This window comes from Stegodyphus dumicola, chromosome 3 (assembly GCF_044657685.1).
Source record: "Stegodyphus dumicola isolate Sdum_Otavi_A_Nest chromosome 3, ASM4465768v1".
Lineage (NCBI taxonomy): Eukaryota > Metazoa > Arthropoda > Arachnida > Araneae > Eresidae > Stegodyphus > Stegodyphus dumicola.
In genome coordinates this window covers 77,492,504-77,514,341 of record NC_140770.1, presented here as the reverse complement: position 1 = coordinate 77,514,341, position 21,838 = coordinate 77,492,504, and the positions used below count along the sequence as shown (strand labels likewise).

The following is a 21,838-nucleotide window of genomic DNA, read 5'->3' as shown; positions in this document are numbered from 1 at the left end:
TCCATGCAGCGGATATCCTTTCTCCTATTAGGTCCTGAAAGCCCTCCAGTGTTTATCGGGACTCATTAGCGGAAATTAAAATGGTCCCTTCTTTCGCCAGTTTCTTTTCTAATAGTTCATTTCGAAGTTTGATGATAAAGGCGCTTTGATTTATAGTTCCAAGGGTTTTAAAAATAGCTTTGTTTTATCATTTCAGCACAGGCTTTTCTTTTAGAGAAGAGAATAGTAGCTAGTAAGTAACCTCTCTCATTTTCGTTCTCAGCTGGGAGAATTTAATAGCATCAGCTATTTGAAAAAGGAAATAATTATAGCCATTTTAGCATCTTTATAATGCTTAATTTATCTTCTAATCGAAATGTATTGTCTAAGGATAAGTAATATCATTTCATATTGAATAAGTAAATTATGTCTTCATTATTTTTTATATTAAGGATTTTCTAATCTAAATAAATAGTGTGAGAAAAGCGGGAAATTTTCAATATTTTAAAATACCTTCACTGTAAATTTTCAAAATGTTGTTATATTTATTCAATATTTATTATATAAGTAATGGATCACATTTTTTTCTTTCAACATTATTTATTGTTATTAAATTAATTTTAAATACAATTTATGGAAATATGTTAATAGTTCCATTTAAAAATTAGTATGTTCCTAATGGCAGGTATTGTTACTTTCAACACAACCTTCTCCATCCAAGAAGTTGTTATAATTTCGAGTTCTAACTTTCGAATTGCTTTTTAAATAATGACTTTCAGCTAATGTATAGTTCGATGCTTTTTGTACACACCTTTACTTTTAAGTAACCTCAGAGGAAGGAAAAAAAAAGTCTGCTACCATGAAATTTGGAATCATGATGACTAGTCAGAATTCGAAAATGGGGGAATTAAAGCGGTTGTCAAAAATTTTCCCTGAAGAAAGTTGAAACTATTGAACTAATCGACATAGTATTGGACATCTAGATATGTTCCGGACTTTGAGGAAGTTGAGATAAAATAACAGTGTGTTGATTTTGAAAGTAAAACTGAACAATTAGCATCATTTGCTTAGTGGTAAACCTTTCCATCATAAAATCTCCAAGCAATGGTTTTACAGTTCTAGAAAGAAAAGCATAAAATACTACACAACGGAGAACTTATTTACTATTCAAATCATAGCACCAGTTATGTCTCTTCTGTGTAGTACAGATGAGCTTTTTGAGTGTTTCAAATAATTATACGAATGTACCACTTCCAATCAGAGGCCGTACAGTTCCCTCTGCCTGAAATTAAAAGATCTATTGGCTTTTCATAAAGTGTATTTATCATCGAGGTAAATGGCTATCTCGCTAAACTGGCAATAGTCTTAGCAATTAATTTTGTCGCCAAATTTGGCGAGAAATCGCCAAAAGTTGCTAAACTTGGCGACCATTTGGAGATATTTTTGTCCGATTCCTGTATAACTGTAACTCATACTGTAATTCATCCCTCTATGTAACTGTAACTCTCTCGCACCTAACTATGTAACTCTCTCGCACCTTGTAATTCGGCCCATATATATATAACTTTAACCGTATATGCCTTCCAGTAATTTCGAGAAATTAAAGGTACTAGAGATTTCTCGGGGGTCGGTGTTTAACGTTCTAGTAGTTTAAAGTGGTAGTTACTTATCATGCTCTGTCGAACTGAGAACAACTGTACTTTTGTAAAAAGTTCCAAACCTCTATAATGTTTCTTTGGGAAAAATAAATTTCGTCAAGCTATCATTGGTTCTATGTGCATTCAATTCATTACGAACCCATACGCACGTAACAATATTGGTGATGAAAATATCAAAGCTGACAACAGACTGAAGAATTGTCAACCTACAACTTTCGAGAGAACAACAATCGAGAGAAAAAAATTATATGCGTCTTCCTTTCAGTTGCTGAAGATAGTAGAAAAGTTGATAAACTGTGGTTGCCCCAAATTTTACATGTGGGTGATAACCTCTTTAGGAATAATCATTGGTATTTGCGACTTTATATCATAACGGACTCTGAAAGTACTCTGAAATTCAGAACGTCCATGAAGATGTTAACTTATAAGTTGAAATCATCTGATTTACTAGAATTTGCTAACGAGTGTGTCATATCAAAGTGTACGTTATCATTTGTCGAAAGTGGAAATCTCAAGAACCATTTCTGATACAGCAATATGCAGCGAGCCCCCTCAAAATATTTCCAGTCCATTAGCAGTCCATCAACAATGCACTCTTTACAATGATCATTGGATGTACATCAGCTCGATAATAACAAAATCTTTAAAAATCCTACCTTCCCTTTCTTGCGGATTCTCTCTCGCACCTTGTAAGCCCCTGATTCTCTAAGATGGTGTGGGGAGAGGATTGTGGGTAGAAAAAATGGAATCGCATAATAAATAAACGTAGGAATAAAAATACAAATTGTTGGTTCTGAAGTGCAATTTCCTGGAGAGTGAGGGAGAACATATCTGAAGAAGAGAACATAGCTGGGAACATTGTGTTTAAAATATATCGATTACCTCACTTGTTGGGTGAGAATAATCGATTCTTGTACGGAATGTGCGTCGCCACATTCCGAGACGATGGGAGAAATAATATTTTGCGGACTAATACTCGGGATTTATTCTTATGTCTTTTTTTGTTTGTTTGTTTGTTTTTTAATTTCTGATTTCAAAGTGCATTTTGGCCTTTTTTTTTTTTTTTTTTTTTGTGTGTGTGTGTGTGTGTACTCTATCTTATATGCGATTGAAAATTATTTATTGTTTTCCTTTTCATTACGATTGATCATCTATAGAAAAGTGCATTCAGATATTAAGTGCGGCATTTCATTTTTTGAAGTTTGAAAATTATGTACTGTATTGTACTGGCAGTTCCCTCCTACACACAAGTATAGGTGATTTTAGTGAAGTTTATGGAAACTGCTTTGAAGGGTGAATCTTAAAAAGTAGCTTGAAGGTTGTTGTTAAGCTAAGACCTCATTTTCTTCTTGCGTTTTTGTATTTCTTCATCCACATTTTTCTATTCTGTATACTCTGTATGTACTTCGTTGTAGGTAGTCCTCGATGCATATTGCTTATTTGTCGTTAGTTTTCGTTATTATTGTATTGTATTCCTTGCTTTAGAGTTTGATGATTGCTTTCATCGTGTTTAAATTAAAATTTTATATATCCTATGGTTATTTTAATTGTTATCTTTCTAGTCTGTTAGATGTATAAATAAACATTACTGATTGTGGTTCTTTAATATATTCTTTATAGCTTTTGAAACAACAAACCCACGGTTATACTATCCTATCAGTTTCTTTTCTGTAGAACTCTCTGACTGGCTGTGAAGAACAAAATAAAATTAATATCGCAGTTCGACATGCCACGCAAAGCGCATATCCTTACTGAATCGAAAATCATATGTCTAAGATCAAGAATGCGGTAACACTTTCCAACGGAATTCTATATGAGTTGCTGTATGTGGCTTTGAAATTTCCAGCAAAAGAACGATGGCTTGAGACAATATTTCAAATTGAGTTCCTCCATTTTCGTCCTTAATAACTCCCTTGTTTTGCAGTAGTGAGCTGTGCCTTTCAGCTGCCTGCCGATGAGGATAAGTGCATGGTGATCAAAAATAAGGGACAACAAAATTCTTCCAACAAATCTCAAGTTCGCTTGTTACATGCGATGATAATTTAATTTGTTTAATTCATAAGTAGATGTTGAACCCTCAAATGTAAATGAGTATAGCGACGAATATCTCTATCGACAAGTGTATCAATAAACAGAATTGTTTTTTTATTTCTACATATACCGAAACTACAGGCCTAATACACTCATTTATCATACGACCCTTTTACATGTGTATCAGTTTATATTCGAAGTTGAGGTCGTGACATTGACAGTCTTGAGTAATATACAGAGAAAAAGTTTAAGGTGAACAATCTCAAGTTAACGAAAAAAGGATAGGAATATAAGTACCCTTGAAAAGTAATCTTTGGTTAGCAGTTTCGAATGTAATTTTTACCACAGTAGTGTTACGTTTAGAATCTGCACCGTGAAATTGAGTACTATGTTATAAGGTTAGTTGATTATATATGCAAGCATAACACGATACACAGGAGGACACGGAAGTATCTACATGATTCACACTATGTCCAGTCCAATGTTTCTTTGCACACTGTGATTAAATCTAAATTATTTTTGTAAACTAATTGCACCGCAGAGCAATAAGTAAATTCGCAAGTCTTCTCCTGATTCAGGATTATTTGGGAGATCAGGGATTCCAGTCGAATAATTGCCACATCCCTACTTTTTTATAATGGTGTTTAAATTTGTTGACTGTCCTTAGATTCGACCTCTGTATTAAATGTCATCCACATCAGCAAATACGTTTCACTCTGCTGTTGCACTTTACTTATTCCTTTGCTGCAAGTTTCTTTTACTTCTTTACATTTTTAACATACTGAAGACCATCTGGTCACTTGATGGAAATAAGTGCAAAAAGAATAATATCATTACGTGCTCTTAGTGTTTATTATCGCAGGCAGCTGTCAGAGAACCAATTATTCGCTCTCACTACCAATTTCGCAACATTTGAGCAATATTTTGCGCCGAAGTAACATTTTATTATCATTCCTGCCCTTTTCTCACCCCTTGTTTCAACACCTATATCTTGACAAGTTGTAATTATTACCATCTATTCGTCCGTCCCCTGATGAATTCGTACCACAACACGAGGAAGGTGGGGGGGGGAGCCGCTTCGCAACAGCACATTGTATGTGACCAACTCTCATTCATACTCATGAAGGGTGATAACCCCCTTAAATTGGTTACTACTATTGCTCTTAAGTGTAACACTCACTTCCTTTGGACGTTTCGGCTGCAGTTGGGAACGCCTTCAGCTGGGCGTCAGCGGCGAGAGAAAAGTAATGACATTCTTTTTACCACTTGGCAGATGAGCCTTCTTTTTTCCTTTTTTTTTTTTCATTCTTCGAAGTTTCAGTACAGAAGATGGAGCCTAAAGTTTTGAATGGATTAGATTCTTTTCCCCCGCCCGCAGTGCACCCTACAGCGTGCAAAGGCATGTGATTAATGTCGAAGACGTAGAGATGGAAGTGAATTCTAGCCTGTATTCCCTACTTTGAAGAAGATTGGATTGAAGGGGACGAAAAGAGGGATCTCACCCCCCAAGTCATCCCTTACTAATCAACGAATCTCGTTTCTGGTTGACAGCGTCAATATGATGGCGGCTCCTTTAGTGAGAGCTATCAGCAAGTCACGATTTGGGTTCATTTTCAACAGCTTATCTTGAGCAGTATATATCACTGCAGTTCGCATATCTGTTCATTTCATTTGTTTTCCTGAGAGCAGTGCGATATTGTAGCAACATTGTCTTATGAATTTTCCAACGCTAGGTATTTTAAAGCGAATTCGAGACGCATTTCGGTACCATTGGCAAATGATTCTTTTCCTTGAACTTTGCAAATAATATATGATGTTAGGCGAAAGTACCATTGCCTTCTTACTAACAAATAACTATTCTAATCACAGCATTTATTAAAGAGTTTAATGATTAAGTTGATGCTTGTTTGTAATAATCAATAGAAAAATTTTATTTGATGGCGCACTTTTTTTGCCTCGTTTGCATGTGATATGTTAAACGCATTTTCAGGAAATTTTGAATAAATAAATTATTCTGACTTTATTTTGAAAAGTATTCGAATATTAAGATGAAATTTAATAATTATCATCAAATATTTTAATAATTTTACCAATACATTTTTGCTAATTTTAATAATTTGAAATAAATTTTAGGCAATTGCAATGTAAAAGGAAGTCTTTGCCACAAAAATGTCTACTTGCAAGTATTTTTCCTCTATTTGTATCTCACTGTATTCCAGTATCAATTCATCGCGATTAAATAGTGTTCTTCAGTATAATAAAGCTTATAAAATTATTATGTTTAATAATAATTTCTTTACTTTCAGTGCAATAAACTTGCTTATTGCCTACATACGGGATATTTAAAAGAGACTGCGGACAGAGTTAGTATTAATCACAATGATGAATTTAAGACATGAGTTGAATAAGGCAGGTCAGTGTATGACAGTTTTGGTGACGTAACCTTTCAGTTAGAATATACAAAATTTAAGGTGTTTGTTAGGGAATGTTAAAGTATTAAAATATTGTCAAATTAATAAAACGAATGCAAGAAAATAAGCAACATCCTCCTAATACGATTAAAATTTAAAGTTTATAACTGTTTATAACAGTTTTGGGAAAAGCTGTGGTTGATTGATTGAGATAGAACAGCGTTAGCGAGCGTTACAAATGCTGTAATTTAGAAGCAATAGTTTCAAAGTACCATTTGTAGAATTCCTTAAATTCTAAATTTTGTGTTTAAAGACATGTAACTCTGTAAAAATCTGAAAATTGACCCTTTTTTTTGGGCGTGAAAATGATTAACCGTCTATATATTTTAACTGTTTTACATGCTACGGACTTCAGCATGTAAATATTGTTATTATTATTATTATTTAATCAATGGCGAAGCTTGGCCAATACTAAGGCCAGAAGAGGTGATCTCTTTATTGTGGAGGCACCTAATAGGTGGGCCACCTTTACCTCCTATGAAGGGACGGACATTCACAACCATGTCTTCTCCGGAATTCGAACCTGGGCCCTTTGCTATCACAGTCTACTCCGCTATACCGTCTGGGCTTCTTCTGCATCATCATCATTATTATTATTATCAGTAGTAGTAGTAGCTTTTAAGCTGTGTATAAAGAGCAATTAATAAACTAAAACTTTCTTGATTAAGCGCCCGAGTAAAAAATTAAATTTCGTGTATTTTTACTGAAATATATCACGTAAGCAATATGATCATTATCTTGAAGACCGATCTTATTTAATTCATTACTCCATTTGGAACGACTGATCTTTGACCATCCGTTCAAGAAATACATATTTTGTCACGTGGTTTTTATAAAACACAATTCATAGTATTGTGGCATGCCTACGGGTACGGGAAATATATTTAATTGCCCAAACAGAGCTAAAGTCATTGAACAAATACAAAATTGTTTCAGATTATAGGAGTGTAAAAGGAAATTACGAGTAGAGTTTCAACAAACTACAAAGGTGGTGTTCTTTCTTCATATAGAAAAAAAAATACTTCAGCCACGTTTCTTTTTTGTACATAGTTTTTTTATATATATTTTTCTCGTTCTGTGACCCTAATTGTATAAAACCCCTTTTACTCGGTTTCCCATTATGACAGTCAAAATAATAGGTAATGATGTTAGGAGAGAAAGAAATACTGTTTCACTGATTACTAGTTTCTTGCTCACGAAATGCCAGTGAAACATCTGCAGACGTAAGCTGTAGGCGATCTACTGATATTTCATGACTAACTTTGAAATCTGATGCGTGCTAATAAGATAAATTTTTCCAACTCTTGTAGGTCGTGTATAAAGATTTTAATATAAATTAATTTTAACGTGAATATTCGTCTCGTCGTTATTAATTTTTTTTCCATTTATCAGTGTATTAATTCGGCTTATGATCGTGATGCATAACTTCAGAAACCTAGTTACTTTTAGAAATCGATTAACGAAATCTTTCATGTTATAAATCTGTAGTAAAGTTCAGGTACTTAAGGGAGATATTTTATCTTCAATTATGTATGTGAACTATTATCTTTTCTTTTGAATGATTTATTTGCTAAAAAAGAATGGATTATACATTTATAACAAATTTATTTTGAATATTCTTCAACTGGGGAGAATAACTGTTAAGATAAATCGAACAGTAGTACATTAATTCCGTAGTGGTTTGAATGGAATTGTCGCATTTCTCCGTGCATGCTTTGGTGGTAGAAGTGGATACTTGGAATTAGAAGAGCGTTTGAACTAAAATGTGTAGAACGATAACTCGTCATTACCTGGAGTTTTCTGAATGGATTTTATGCCGCAACCTTTAGGTGAGGGAAAATTTGAAGTCACAATTGAATATTCATGTTTGTTGCTCCGAAAAATCTGATGGTTATTGGTGACCTTTTGGATTTGAAATGGTTAAAGATTAGAAGGAAAGGATTTTTAAAATAAAATGTATCAAGAATGGTGAATTGCGTTAAATCGCATTGGCTTACAAAGAACCAAAAGCATGTTCATGTCTTATCTTTAAGTCCAGATATGCGTTACTGAATGAGTATTTACTAGCCCTCGTGTAGTCCATCGGGAAATACGACACCAGTATTTGGATGTTGGTGTCTGCAGCTGTTCGGTACTACTTTGTAAAGTATCTGTTGTTATTGAAGAGTGACAGTTTTGTACATGCTTATTTAAACTTGCTTCAGCATTATTTTTAACTGCTGAGTAATTTGGGATTGAGAACGTTTTGTTAAATACTTTATTCAGTGCAGGATTTACGTATAAGCTACACAAGTTACCCACTTTCTTGGGAACCCCCCCCCCAAAAAAATTTAAAATACAGTAATAAAAGACTTATAAAGGGTCCCATATCTCAAATAGCCCAGGGCCTCATCAAGTCCGGCCCTGTTCTTATTGTAAAATATAAATTATAATGCTGTTTAAAGTTAAAGCGTAATGTATATAGATATGTGTTTGGTTCAATAAAGGAAGGAAGCGCTGTTTTAATTTCATTGTTGCAGATTGAAAACAAGCATATATATTAGGACTGAATATTTGTAAAATCCTGTGGTAGAGGATAGCTTGGTGCAAATTAGTTTAGAATAGAATAATTTTCTTTTATCTGTCATTTTTTTTTCTGTTGTGCCAAATAAAATTAGATTGGAATTCGTTTTGAATATGAATAACTGACCGTGCGGATTAACATACAGATTCCATAATGATACAAATGTATATTTATCCTTTATCCTAGAAAATTCTGTTAAATTAAATTTTCAAGGATATAAGCATATTTCATGCCTTTCTTCAACAATACTAACTGAAAAGTAACAAGTATGAAACTTTTATTTATCTTTCTATAAATTAACCGCAAATTCTGGGCATCTGGTACAGGAACTAGCTTGGTTGCCTTTTCTTCATACAAATGACCACTAAATTAGAAGAAGATATCTCCTGGAGACCTTCAAACGCGAACTCGAGAGATAGTGTTTCCTCACCAGGAAACCAGCTTTCAAAAATCCACAATATATGCCATCATATATTACTCCCCATAAAATACCTTTTTCTCCCCCCCCCCCACCATTTCTCGTCCTTGTCTTGCCAAACGCGCGCTCGTATTCATTCAAAAGCATGCTGTTCGGCAATAAATACCTTCACCGTGATCCAATCCTCGGGAGCTGCTGTCATAGCCCATGGATTACGATTTGAGAAATTGCTGTGGTCCTCTGGGTTATGAATGAAATATGATGGCTGTGACGGGGTGTTGAGTTGAGTTGTGCTGTGTCCGACAAAGACTATCGTAACGCTTGTACCGAGGATAATAGAGATATTCAACGAACATCGTATTTACGAGCGAAGTTGAGTAGTTTAGACTTTGGCACGGAGAAAGGAAAAAAAGCGAGGAGTTAGAAAAGAGATGATGATGTGTGGAGTGAATGACGCATAATATACGCATGATTCATACCCTGCGTGACGTTTTAATGCAAAACAGGGCTCTTTATCAATCATTTTGATCTCGGAATACAAGCGTATTTCTTCAGTGACATTGCTATAAAAATAGAGGTTGTGTTATGAAATTTCGGAGCCTCTATTCGTCTTCAATTTTTTGCATGCTTTTTTCGACGGAATACGATATAAATCCATTTTGTTTTATTATTATCCTTATATGTGCTAGTGCGAAAAGGGAGTTTAAAGTTATTTCTGTGAACTTCCAACGAATTTTAACATTGCTGCAAATGAAATAAATTCATATTTGAATCTGTGCATAGTTAAGAAATTATTGTGTTATATATTTTTGCACCTAAATGGTTCTAAATGGGAAGATTTCAACAATTATTAACATGCCGTAACTTTGGAAGTTACCAGAAAATTCGAGGCAAACAGAAGAGGATAAACATTGGAGTTAATTGCATCAATCAATTATTATTTAATTTAGAAAATTCACAAATGAATTGTGTAAGACATATTGTAAAAACTCATATTACATGTATACATCAGGAACAAAAACGCATTTTTTTCTCGATTCCAGGAAGGACGGTGGCAAGTGGTTTATTTCTGTGGATGCCCATGTTCCATAATTTTTCCAGACTTTTAAAAGTTTTCTGGCTCTTGTTTGTCATTTTATTTTCGCTTTGATTGTCAAAAATAAAATCATCTGTTTGAAACGCAGGCATAGCTACGAATTGTGTAGGTGTAGTTCCACAATAAAGCGAATCGTGTGTGTTTTATGTTTTTCATTCCCTAGAAAAGTTGGTTATTATACCTTTCTTATACACCAGTCTATAATAATGCCTTTTCGACTTCATACAGTCCATGAAAAAGCTTATTTGGTTTTGATCATTTAATCAATCGCTATCATTAAACATTAGTCATCACTTAATATATATCAATGACAGATATTATTGAACACTAGAACTGTCTAATGTTCGCTATTGAATAATAAATAATTCATTTCTGGCGACTGAACAAACTGGTTGCATAATTTGACATAACTTCGCCGTATGTAAGCTAAATATTAGCGTGTTTTCCCTAGAAAGTTCTCCATGAAGGCATCGCCTCTAAGATCCATTTGCCGTAATAAATAAACTATACACGCCTTGCCTTGGAATCAAAATTTGCTGAAGTAAAAGTGTTTAGAGTGTTGTTCTTAAAAGAGCTTAAAGTTTTGTACTTTAAGCAAGTTATCAACGATTTTAATGAGATTATTATAAATCATGATTTAATCCATGAATTTTTTTAAATCATTAATTAAAATCAAATATTCACCCATTTTTTTTAAGTGATGGGAAAATGTGTTAAAAAATATTATGACCTGTATTGCTTTTGAAGAGATTTTAATTACTGAAAGATAGACGTAGAATTTTTTTAAAGAGGTAAAATTGTTTAAAAAATTTTAAACAAACTACGTGAATTATCACGGAAGAAGGTGTGTTACCTCCCCGTCAAAATAATTTTGAGTCCAAAGGGGCTCTGTCTCTGAAGGACTATTGTTTTCGTTTTGCGATTTTGCGTCGAAACTCTATAAACGGCGTATGACGTTCCAAGTCGTTGCCACCCAATACTATCGCCCTGTATTATATTTGAAGAAATTAAATAATGAAGAATCTGCATAAATGTATGTATGTTTCTCCATTGTGATAAAACAACGGTACCTAGAGCTATCCCAAATTTGAAATTTGGAATTTGTTTTATTATCGATTTCATATTTTGTAAAATTTTAACGAATTTTTTATTAGCAAACTCAACGATTTCAAAGCGAGCAATAACAACACTCTACCGTGGAAAAAAAACCTTTTTATCTCCAGCGCGCGGAACTGTGTATCGGAAATTCTAAACGATATGCTCATTTTAAAATTATTTTGCGACATTGCTGTTGAACTGAATTTTATGGTTTCAGGGCAAAGAATATGATATTTAATAAATAAAGGTAACACACAAAACGTAAAAAAAAGCCCCTTTGAACGTAATTTAAAATCTGAAACTTTTCAGATTTTTTTATTAATTTTTAAAAAATATTTTCCTAATTTTTCAAAGAAAAAAAATTCCTTGTTTTTTTGTCATAATCGAACTTAAGTGCGGATGTTAACGTATATACCTGTAGGTAATACGGTATGGGATCGACACTGTAGGGCTGACAGTCTTATTTGACGACTGATATGGCAGCTCAAAATGCGGTTCTGATCCTATGCTAGTGTCGACGTTGTGCAAGAAATTAGTAATTTAAAGAAATTGTTTATCCTACGGGATATTGATGCAGTATCGGTGTCGACCGAATACTGTAAAGATCCTGTTGCTAGTGCTTATATTATACGTCGCGTCGATTATACGCTTTGTCCTTCCTCTTTAGTATCGACCCTTTTCAGTGCCGATTTACGAAGAGAATTCCCAGATATGCTAGCCTTTTTGTTTACATATATCTATCTACTGCATATTCCTATTCTCATCAGTGTCTGCTTCACAAATGCATACACAGACTTGAAATAAAAGGAAAGGAGGATCTTATGCGCGAAGATCGAAGGTACGGAAACAGGTAAAGAGTTACATAATAAATTAGAAACGAAAGGAAGAATTAAAAATTTGACATTACACCGGCAAAAAATATTGCCTTTTATAGATATGAAATGGCTTGAAAAAAATCCGATAAAAGCTTGTTTAGCCAACCAATCCCAGTTTGTTATTTAACTCATAAACGCTGTAATACATGATTCAGAAATGGTCTCGTATTCATAGTACGTCTTTTATTATTATACAACCTGTATTCGGTCTTGCGAAACGCATATCGTAAATAATGAAAAATAAAATTATAACCGTAAACCAAAAAGGAGAAGTAAAAATGTATGGCAGACGGCGAATTCTTGAAAAAGCATACATAAAAAAAAATGAAAAAGAAGCTTTCTACGTGTGAAAGAAAGCATTAAAAGGGAGGGGAAAGAAACCACCATAAACATCTTAACATAATCCAATAGTCTGAAACAAGGCTTCTTGCATTGAGAGGGATTAAGGCCTGAAAAGTGTCTTCTATGTAGCTCCGAAATGAAATATGGGAACTTTGTCGCCTTAGTTGGTGTTAAAAATTGCGAGTGTTGGGGTTTGTTCAAGAATATTTTTTTAACATCATTAGCGGCTTCGGGGCAAAAATGATGTGTTGGATTTCGTGGGTGATTTGCGAGTTGTTCGTGTGTAATCTCTCGCAAACCCTGTTTTGCTTGCGGCAGTTGCGAGTGGTGTGTGAAACAATTAAATGTAAAGCTTCGTGTTATAAGCCTAGAATTTATATCTACTTATACGGCACATAACTTCATGCCCATAGGTGGTTTTTTAATGGTCTCCGGATGCTTATCAATGTATTGATGTAAATCAGTAGTTCCCCCCCTCAAGCTTTTCTAATTTTCGTGGTATTTTGCAACAGTCGTTTGTGAAATATAATTCATTTTCATAAGTAATGTATATTTTTGAAGAATATAAAGCGGAGTTTCGTGATAATAAATTCGAAGACATTGTAGAGAAGATTCGTTCCACTTGGCCTCCCATGTTTTGATTATGGCAAGGCATGCGAGGGCCAACTGCCCAAGAGAAGGGATGCCTTTGTGATTTTTTGTGATTGCCTTGCTAAGGGAAACTCACTCATATTCATGTTACCAGGTAGATTCTTTCGAACTAATGCGCTTATAAAATTTCAGTTGTTACTTAACAGTTTTAAGGATCAAAAAGGATATACCAAAGACCGACGAAGGAATATGCTAATAATTTCGCGGATATAATGTGAAAATAAAAGGGGTCGTATCAGTAATTAATTTTGATCAAAAGAATATTTACACTTCTCGAAAATATCAGTATGAATGAGGGGTGATAACGCAGTTGTGTGTGGTGCAGTTATTATTAATATTCACAAATGTGTATAATTTGTATCATAGTTATGAAATTAAATAATTTGATTGAATCTTAGAAGCCTGAAAGAAAAAATCATAAAGTCTTATTGACGCAGACTTCAGAGCAATTTGCCTTTAAAAGTAACTCATAGCAAAGATTTTGACAGCCGTTATAACAGAGGCTGTCAAAACTGTTAAATTCTTTTTCTTTTCTTCTAAATGCGTATTTTCAATTATAGTTCTCTGCGATTTAATCTTTCGTATAAATTTGAAGTGCCTACTACCGGTGTCCCCGTCACCGGATTAAGGTCAACTTCCCAAGTCTCATGAACAGCATTTAATTGGGAAATTCTAGAATATCGTCTAGCATGATTTACTTTTTCTGGTCTATGGGAAAAAAAAATTCTTTGTAGCTCTTCTAAGCTGGATGAAAGTGCGTTTCCTTGCATTTTGGGGCAGGCGATGTAAGTCCTGGACAGTCTGCGTCTGTTATTATTGTGTTTACGGTTAATTAGTTAGTCTAAGGTATTGAGAATGTTAGTGTTATGAGTTTTTTGTGAGTTCCGATTAATATAACACTTTGAGCTCTCCTGAACTCAGTTGAAAATGCAACGAAAGTTCGCTTCGTTGCATTTTGGGGCAGACAATGTTAAGTCCTCGACAATATACATTTGTTGTTACTGTTCTTATAGTTATTCTAAGATATTGAGACTGTTTCTGATTTATCAGTTGTTGGTAAGTTTAAATTTATATAACAATCAGTCTTAAACTTCAGGATATGCTGTATGACTTAACATTAGCATTGTGAAACTATGAAAAGTGAATATGACTCGTTTTAACCGGAGTGAGCTTTTAAGGCGGTATGATCGAACCAACAGAAAGGGAATTTAAACAAAATGTGTGTGATTCAACCATCTGTCATACATGATTTGAAGTCATTATTAAAATCCATTATTAAAATTATTAAAATTTAAGTCTTTCATATCAGTCATACATTTTGTACACCTAGATGACAGTTATAAATCATTAATAATTTCACAATAACTGAATCAACGTTTGTGCATCTATTTCTGCGTCGGTTTTTTGGAACATACATAAACTGCATGTAGCTGGTATTATTTATAAAAGAATGGAAGAGGGTTAAGTAGTTCAAGAGGGATAATTTTGTAAAGCTTATTAATTTTCTTGTTTAAAGATATCTTTAATGAAAATACCATATCTTTCGTTTTTGTTACTAGTGAGGTAAAAATCATGAAACGTTTTGCATAACTTCTTCCATCTCACCAGAATCCAAACTTGAACGAATTTACTTCCTTTAAATGCTGTTTCTTACCTTCTCAATATCTGGATGTCTGTTTGCTTGATGAAGGGTAAACATACAAGTAAGATAAAATTGTCTTAAATTTGGTATATTTGGTATATTTTGGCAAATGAAGGGAACACTTATTGTTTAGTGATTTCACCTTTTACCATTAGTGGGGTTCTGAGTTTAATCAACGTTTATTGAATTTTTCAATAACATATACCTTGATCTACACTATTTTGAATTCTGAGAGAAATTTTTGATGTGTGGGATTTGATACCTGCTAACCACTGATGTTCTCGTCCATCATTAACTGAATTGAAAGGATTTTTAGGAATATAATTAGTTTAGTAACACCAATCGTGCACAGAATTTGATAAAGAGGCAGTGAATAGAATTTTAAGTGATTATGAAACACGATAATTTATAATAATGACGATGTGGCGACTCCAACTGAGATCTGAAACAAGCAGAATCACATACAGATGATGAAATTAAGAAACCTTATCTGGTATGATATGATATAAGGGACGCAGCCCGACCCTCCTGGCAGACTTTACGTCGCCCTATGGCCTTTTTGCGGGCTGCGCCACAGCACCTTATCTGGTATATTTTCTCTCTCCTTCCAGGATGCCTTCGTGGTGTAATGGTAGCACACTCGACGCGTATTCGACAGGTCCAGGTTTGAGTTCCAGCGATGGCATTCCACATTTTTCATGTCTCCTGCTTCAAAATAACCTAATGACTCTACAGTAACATGCAAGGAGCTGTTTGACTCGACGTACTGTTTTGAGTTCTTGAAATTCAGAGATGGCACGATCGTAAAGTGAAGATACATAAGAGGTTTAAAGAAAATAAGGAATTTTAGGCGCGTGTTTTTTCCACGTCTATTGCTAGCGAGTTCTTAAAACATATGTGCGTAGTCTAAAAGCGTGTTAAAATTTTTGAACTGAACGTACTGTTGCATATATCTTTACTTAGAAATGAATAAATCAAAGACTTTGGGAAAAAAAAAAAAAAAAAAAAAAAAAAAAAAAAAAAACATGAAAAATAGGAAAGTAAAAAAGTGTGGCTGAGAGTGGCAAGAGAATTCTCTAAGTCTCTGTTATCTTGTTAAGCGTCTTCAGCATGTGCGCCCTTGTACTTATCTACACTTTCCTTTTCTCCTTTGATGTTTAGCGAATGCAATTTTTTCTCCGTAGCATATGGCTATGCAAACGGAGACTATTGAATATCGGCAACTGGCTCCTAAATCTCCGGTGTAAAACCGGAGAAATCGGATTTTATCCTTTTTTCCTGGAAGATTTTATCGATGACGCCCAAAGTTGCCTGGAGGCTGTTGGCTTCTTTAACTTCGAGCATTGCTGAATTTTTTATAATTCTTTGCTAAGCTGGGCATGCCTGCTCTCTTGCTATTTGCGCACAAGCAGTTTTGAATGTGATCGGCATTTGCGCGTTTATACCAATGCATTTTTTTTCAACCATTTTTACATACAAGCGCATCTTGAGACTAAAAATCTTCGTGGAACTCTTAAGTCTAGGACTTTCAAGGGATACTTTTTTCTCCACCTAAATGTTGTTTGGATGTAGAACCTCTCTCTGTTTTATAAAGGGAAAAATGTTTTTATTCATAATATTTTTATGCGATGTGACAGTCGCTATAGATAAGATGCTCAAACTTTTCGCTTTCGTTTGAGAACGGTTCTTAAAAGTACATACGAAAGCCCTTTTCCAACCCTTTCAACGTCACGAAATTCACCTTTATCTTATGATTTTATTCAGAGTAGCTCATGGAAGGAAGTATTTTTTTAGAGTAATACAGATGGTGAATTCGTTCAACATTGAAACAAAAGTAAATTTATTGCCCATAACAATAAATATTTCACCGAGCGTAGCGGTAAATATATTTTTATTTATGCCTATCTAATATTATTCTGAGTAACTGGGCTTAGAAGTTTATGAATTTCATTTAACTATTGTAGCGGCAAAAGGTTGCTTTTTTGAAGGATAACAGTGAAATGGAAATTTGTGGAGAGTCTTTTTGTGCTTATTACATGTGCAACTTTTTGGGACAGCTTAACATTTAGAACAGCATTTTTACCATACTTATGAATGTAAAAAATGTAAAAGGGGGCACGTGTTTCTACCCAAAAAAATTAAATTTGCAGATTGTAAATTTTTCAACAATCAGCTGTCAGCATCTTTTTTTTTCCAACAATGATCGTCCAAAATATTGAAATATAAGAGTTGAAACCATTTTTATTGCATGGGGTAACCCTTCAGAATTTTGCCGTCGTTGACTATTTTGCGTTATTTTCCAAAAAATAACTGTTGCACTGAAGTGCTGGTTATTCCAAAATGTCTCACTGTGAGATAAAAACTTTATTAATTAATGGAAGCTTTATAAAACAATTTTGATTTACTTGAAATTTCTATGTAATTGAAAAGCACAGGTGTTTTTTTCTGTTTAGGGCAGTAAGCTGACTTCGCATTTTATGAACATCAAAGTGTAATTTTACGTAATTGAATTAATAAATGCACGCTATACTTTTAATGTAATTAGATGCACAAGAACGGTATTTGGATGAAAAATTATAAATATAAGATTTTTTAATTTAATTTTTTCATATCTGAGTTGGTGTATTAAATATAGATTTAATAAAACCATCACTTAAATCTCTGAAATTTTTGTGATTATATTGATGTTACTAAGGAGCCCTCACCAATATATATATATATTAAATTATTAGTAAATAAATTATATATATATGTATATATAAACAAACTTCTTAGATATATTTAAAAAATACTTAAAAATTATAAGGTGTTTCAATTGTCTTCAGCGCTTCATCTTATATTCTGTTCTGTTACTGTGTATACTATGTATTTATATGAATAACACTTTTCATGCCTGGCATTTAGAGAAAGCATATTAATCTCAAGTACAAACTGACATCTGTGACGAAATATGCTTTGAAATTTAAAATCGTGAACAGACATACTACATTTCCAGACATATCTAACTTATTCAAGAAAGTGGATATGTTTTAGATGTAAATTTTAGTACTTAATCGTCGAAATAGAAGTAGAGACATGGGAAATTCATTAACATTTCAGAATATCCAGCTAATTATCTTAAATTCGACCTTTTTTTGGGGGGGGGAAGGAAGGGAAAGTTGCATTCGCGTTTTATTTATCTTTTTTTTTTTTTTCTTGCATTAGAAAAAATTCTAGCGAGTTTTTCTTTATTTTTTCAATCTTTCCCTTTTCTTTCTTTATCTGTTTCTTTGTTTAATAGCCCAATTTGCCCTTGAGAGTGGTAAATTTAATGAGGAAGAATATTTTCAGTATGCTGCATCTTTTAGATTTTAATAATACATATTGTATTAAGTAGAGTCCTCGTGTAAATACATGACTTCTTTCACAGTAAGAATGTATTCATTGTCCTATACAGATTAATACTACACTTACTCAGAAACAAAGGTATATTGAAAAACCTGTTGTCTGACATTCGCGATTTTCTTTAAAAACGCATCAAATAGGAAATCAGTAAAAGAATTTAACAATGAATTTTTTCACTATTGCAGATACTTTTCATTGCATATTACTGAGGGGGGGGGCAACAGCAGTTACACATTATAAACATTATATTATGTATCTTTTCAACAGGTACTATGTTAATAGTCTTCAGTATAACATGGTATCTATATGTTTGCAAGTGCATATACATTATAAACATATACAAATGGTTACATCTATTCTAGAATTATAACTGTTCATACAGATATACTAGTGTATTTGTGTACCTTTATTATACTGATACATATTATAGTTCATATATTTCGATTCAAACAGATGCTGTATATATAGCGCAGTATTTCTATGAAGAGATGCTGTGTTCTTTATTTTCAAGTTTTCTAAAATAAAATACTTTCTTGTTATTAAATCGAATCCTTTAGTTTACTGTTATTACATCACTTAACTGTAATTGCGGAAAAATAAATGAATACAAAATGAGTACCAAAACAATTCACAGTCACATTTTGATGTGAATAATTTAGTAATATTTATTCTTTTTTATCCATAAATTACTTTCCTAAGCTGTATGTGTCGTAGCTAGCTATTGGACGACGTGTGTCGCCATCTACTGTGAACCCACTGAAATACACTTCTCATAGTTTCGGAAGACATTGGAAAACTAGTTTATTTTCAACCCCGCATTAGCATCAAGGGCTTTTGATACAGATTCGCTTACCATGGGAAACACCAAATCCTGGACATGACAAGGGCAATAAGGGGTCAACCCCCGAGACAATCTTCTCAGAAATTGCGTGCGTGCCATCTGTCAGTGGTGTGCCTCTCGTAGTCCATTACAGGCCCTCCCCAAGCGAAGAAGTGCCGCCCCTCCCCGACTTTGCTTCATTATCCCAAGGGTCCCGTACTCACGGCCCTATAATTACGTAACTCCGCGCTCCCTGGCTTTAGATTTCCTTGCCCTTCCCTCACCCTCGCCTCACTTCTGTTTTATGTTTTACGAGGCTCGTTATGTTTTTCCCGCGTTTAGATCAGTCTACTTTTCTTTTAGGTAAAAGTAAGGAAACTGTGACAGTAATTGACATGCGAATTTGCCCTCTACGAAATTTGCAATAATTATTTAAAACTCTTTCGTGACGTTACTTATCCAGAGAACTCATCTTCTTTTATTGGAAGAGGGAGGATATAAATGCAGGAAAAATGTAATATAAAAATAGGTACAAGTAGGTACTTTTTCAACTCAGAAAAGAGCTAAACGTAATTATACGTCTTCAAAGTACATCCTTTGCGAAATTTTGACTTACCGAAGGAAGCTTAGTACGCATGCAGAACGCGTATTTTTACAAATCTGCTCTCTGGTGCATTAAACGTTTTATGCCAACTGTAGTTTCTAGAGCCTATTTTTTTTTTTTTTTCATCTATATCCTATTTAGATAACATCAGATTTTCATAAATCCATTGTGTCCTGAGTTACATGTAGTGAACTGCACTTAAAGGGTCATTCATTGTTTCCTTATCAGTAATTCGAAAACTTTGGTCGATATGTTTTCACGACGTTATTAAAAAGAAGCATTTCTTCAGTAGCAATTTTTTCGATAAGACATTCCATCCCATAGAAGTTTTGAGTGTGTATTTTCATTAAATTTTCAGTTCCCCAGATATTGTGTAACATGCAAATATATTTAATTATTAGTTAATCAATCAATACCAACATTAGTTAGCTTTAATAATGCTATATTATTAATTTCGTCAATCTTAATATTGAAATGTAAATATTGTATTGCTAATTTCATCAATCTTAATTTAAAAATATAAATATATTTGCCATAGTCATCACTTTTTATTTCATCAATATAAATATTATAGAACGTAATTATTTTTGAGTACGCGCCTATAGTTCTAAAATTTCTATACTCGAAAAGCCTGTCGAAAGCCATTTCCCGAAATGAATGTAAAGCTGTAGGAAAAATTGTGAATTAAATATAATTTACTATTAAATGTTCAAGGTAAATGCAACGTAGTAGGTTAAATGTATTTAGACTAAAGGATTAAAGCTACAACTTTTGTGGGCCGGACAAAACAAATTTGGCTAAAGACAAATTTGATTTTTGTAGGGCAATCTTAAGAGAAAACAAATTAAGAGACAGAAATGTGAATTTCGTATGATTATCAGAGAACGAACATTGATAGATTTGGTTAAATCAGTGAATTGGAACTTAATTTAAGATCGCGGTGCGTTTGTTCGTTACAAACATATGCAAGTAAATGTAATTACAAATATACACTGGTATGCAAAAATTAAGGACGAGACGGTTTTTTCAATATAACTTTGTACAAAAGCTTTCCAAATCAACACATTTAATACCGTAAGATCCCCAATACGTAAGGACATGAGTAATGTAAGCAACACTTACTAAAAGAGAAATCAGAGGGATAAAAAGAAGCTTTGTTGAAAAAGTAGCATGGAGCGCAATGCGACTGAAGGCCGAAACATCCCTGTGATGGGTGTCCAGCAAGAAACATCCGGTCTTTAATAGGGGATATGATCTCCCCTGACTGCTAGGCAGGTTTCACAGCGTCTGCCCATGCTGAGAATGAGGGTGTCAATGAGTTGTTGAGGCATTGCTGCCCATTCGTCTTGCAGCGCCAATCGAAGCTCCGGAATCGTTACTGGTGGTAAGGTACGAGCTGCCAAGCGTCTGCCTAGAAAATCCCATACATGCTCGATGGGATTGAGATCAGGAGATCGTGCCGGCTAATCCATACGTTCAATATCCTCACTCTCTAAGAGCTGTTCAGCAGCTACTGTGCGATGACATGGTGCATTGTCGTCCATGAAAAGGAACTGCGGACCCATAGCGCCTCTAAAAAGACGCACATATGGAAGAAGAATCTCGTTACAATAACGGGTCCCGTTGACTGAACCTGCGTCGAAGATGTGAAGGTCTGTACGACTACCAAGCATGATGCCTCCCCAAACGAGAACACCGCCACCTCCATATCTATCCCTTTCAATGATGTTCGAGGGATGATTGCGGCTTCCCCGCTCTCTCCAGATGAGTATGCGATGAGAATCGCTACTCAGACTGAATCTGCTCTCATCTGTAAAGAGTTCTCGTCCCCATTCATTGTCTCTCCAATTCCGGTGCTCCCGGCACCACAGAGAACGCCTTCTCCGATGGGCAGGCGTTAGAGGTACACACCGTACAGGGCGTCGTGCAAACAGACCACCACCGTGCAGTCTTCTGGCCACGGTAAAACGCGATATCGGTTGTCCAGTCGCCTGTGTCGTGTGTATAGCGATTTCTCCCGCTGTCTGCCGCCTGTTTCTTTTGGCCTGTAAGGCAATATACCAGTCATCTGCGGGTGTGGTTCCTCGTGGACGACCCCTACTAAACCCCTGGATAGCTGTTCCTGTAGTTTGAAATTGTCTCCAAAGTCGTGAAACGATGCTGTTTGCAATTCCGAACTCTGCAGCCACACTTGTGACACTGCGGC

The 21,838-nt window shown here is 34.4% G+C and overlaps 1 protein-coding gene across 8 annotated transcripts in view; it reads left to right on the top strand.

The window, feature by feature from the left end:
• Positions 1 to 21,838, top strand: part of LOC118187993 (latrophilin Cirl-like) — a 1,172,776-nt gene that overhangs the window by 897,264 nt on the left and 253,674 nt on the right. The window lies entirely within an intron of this gene.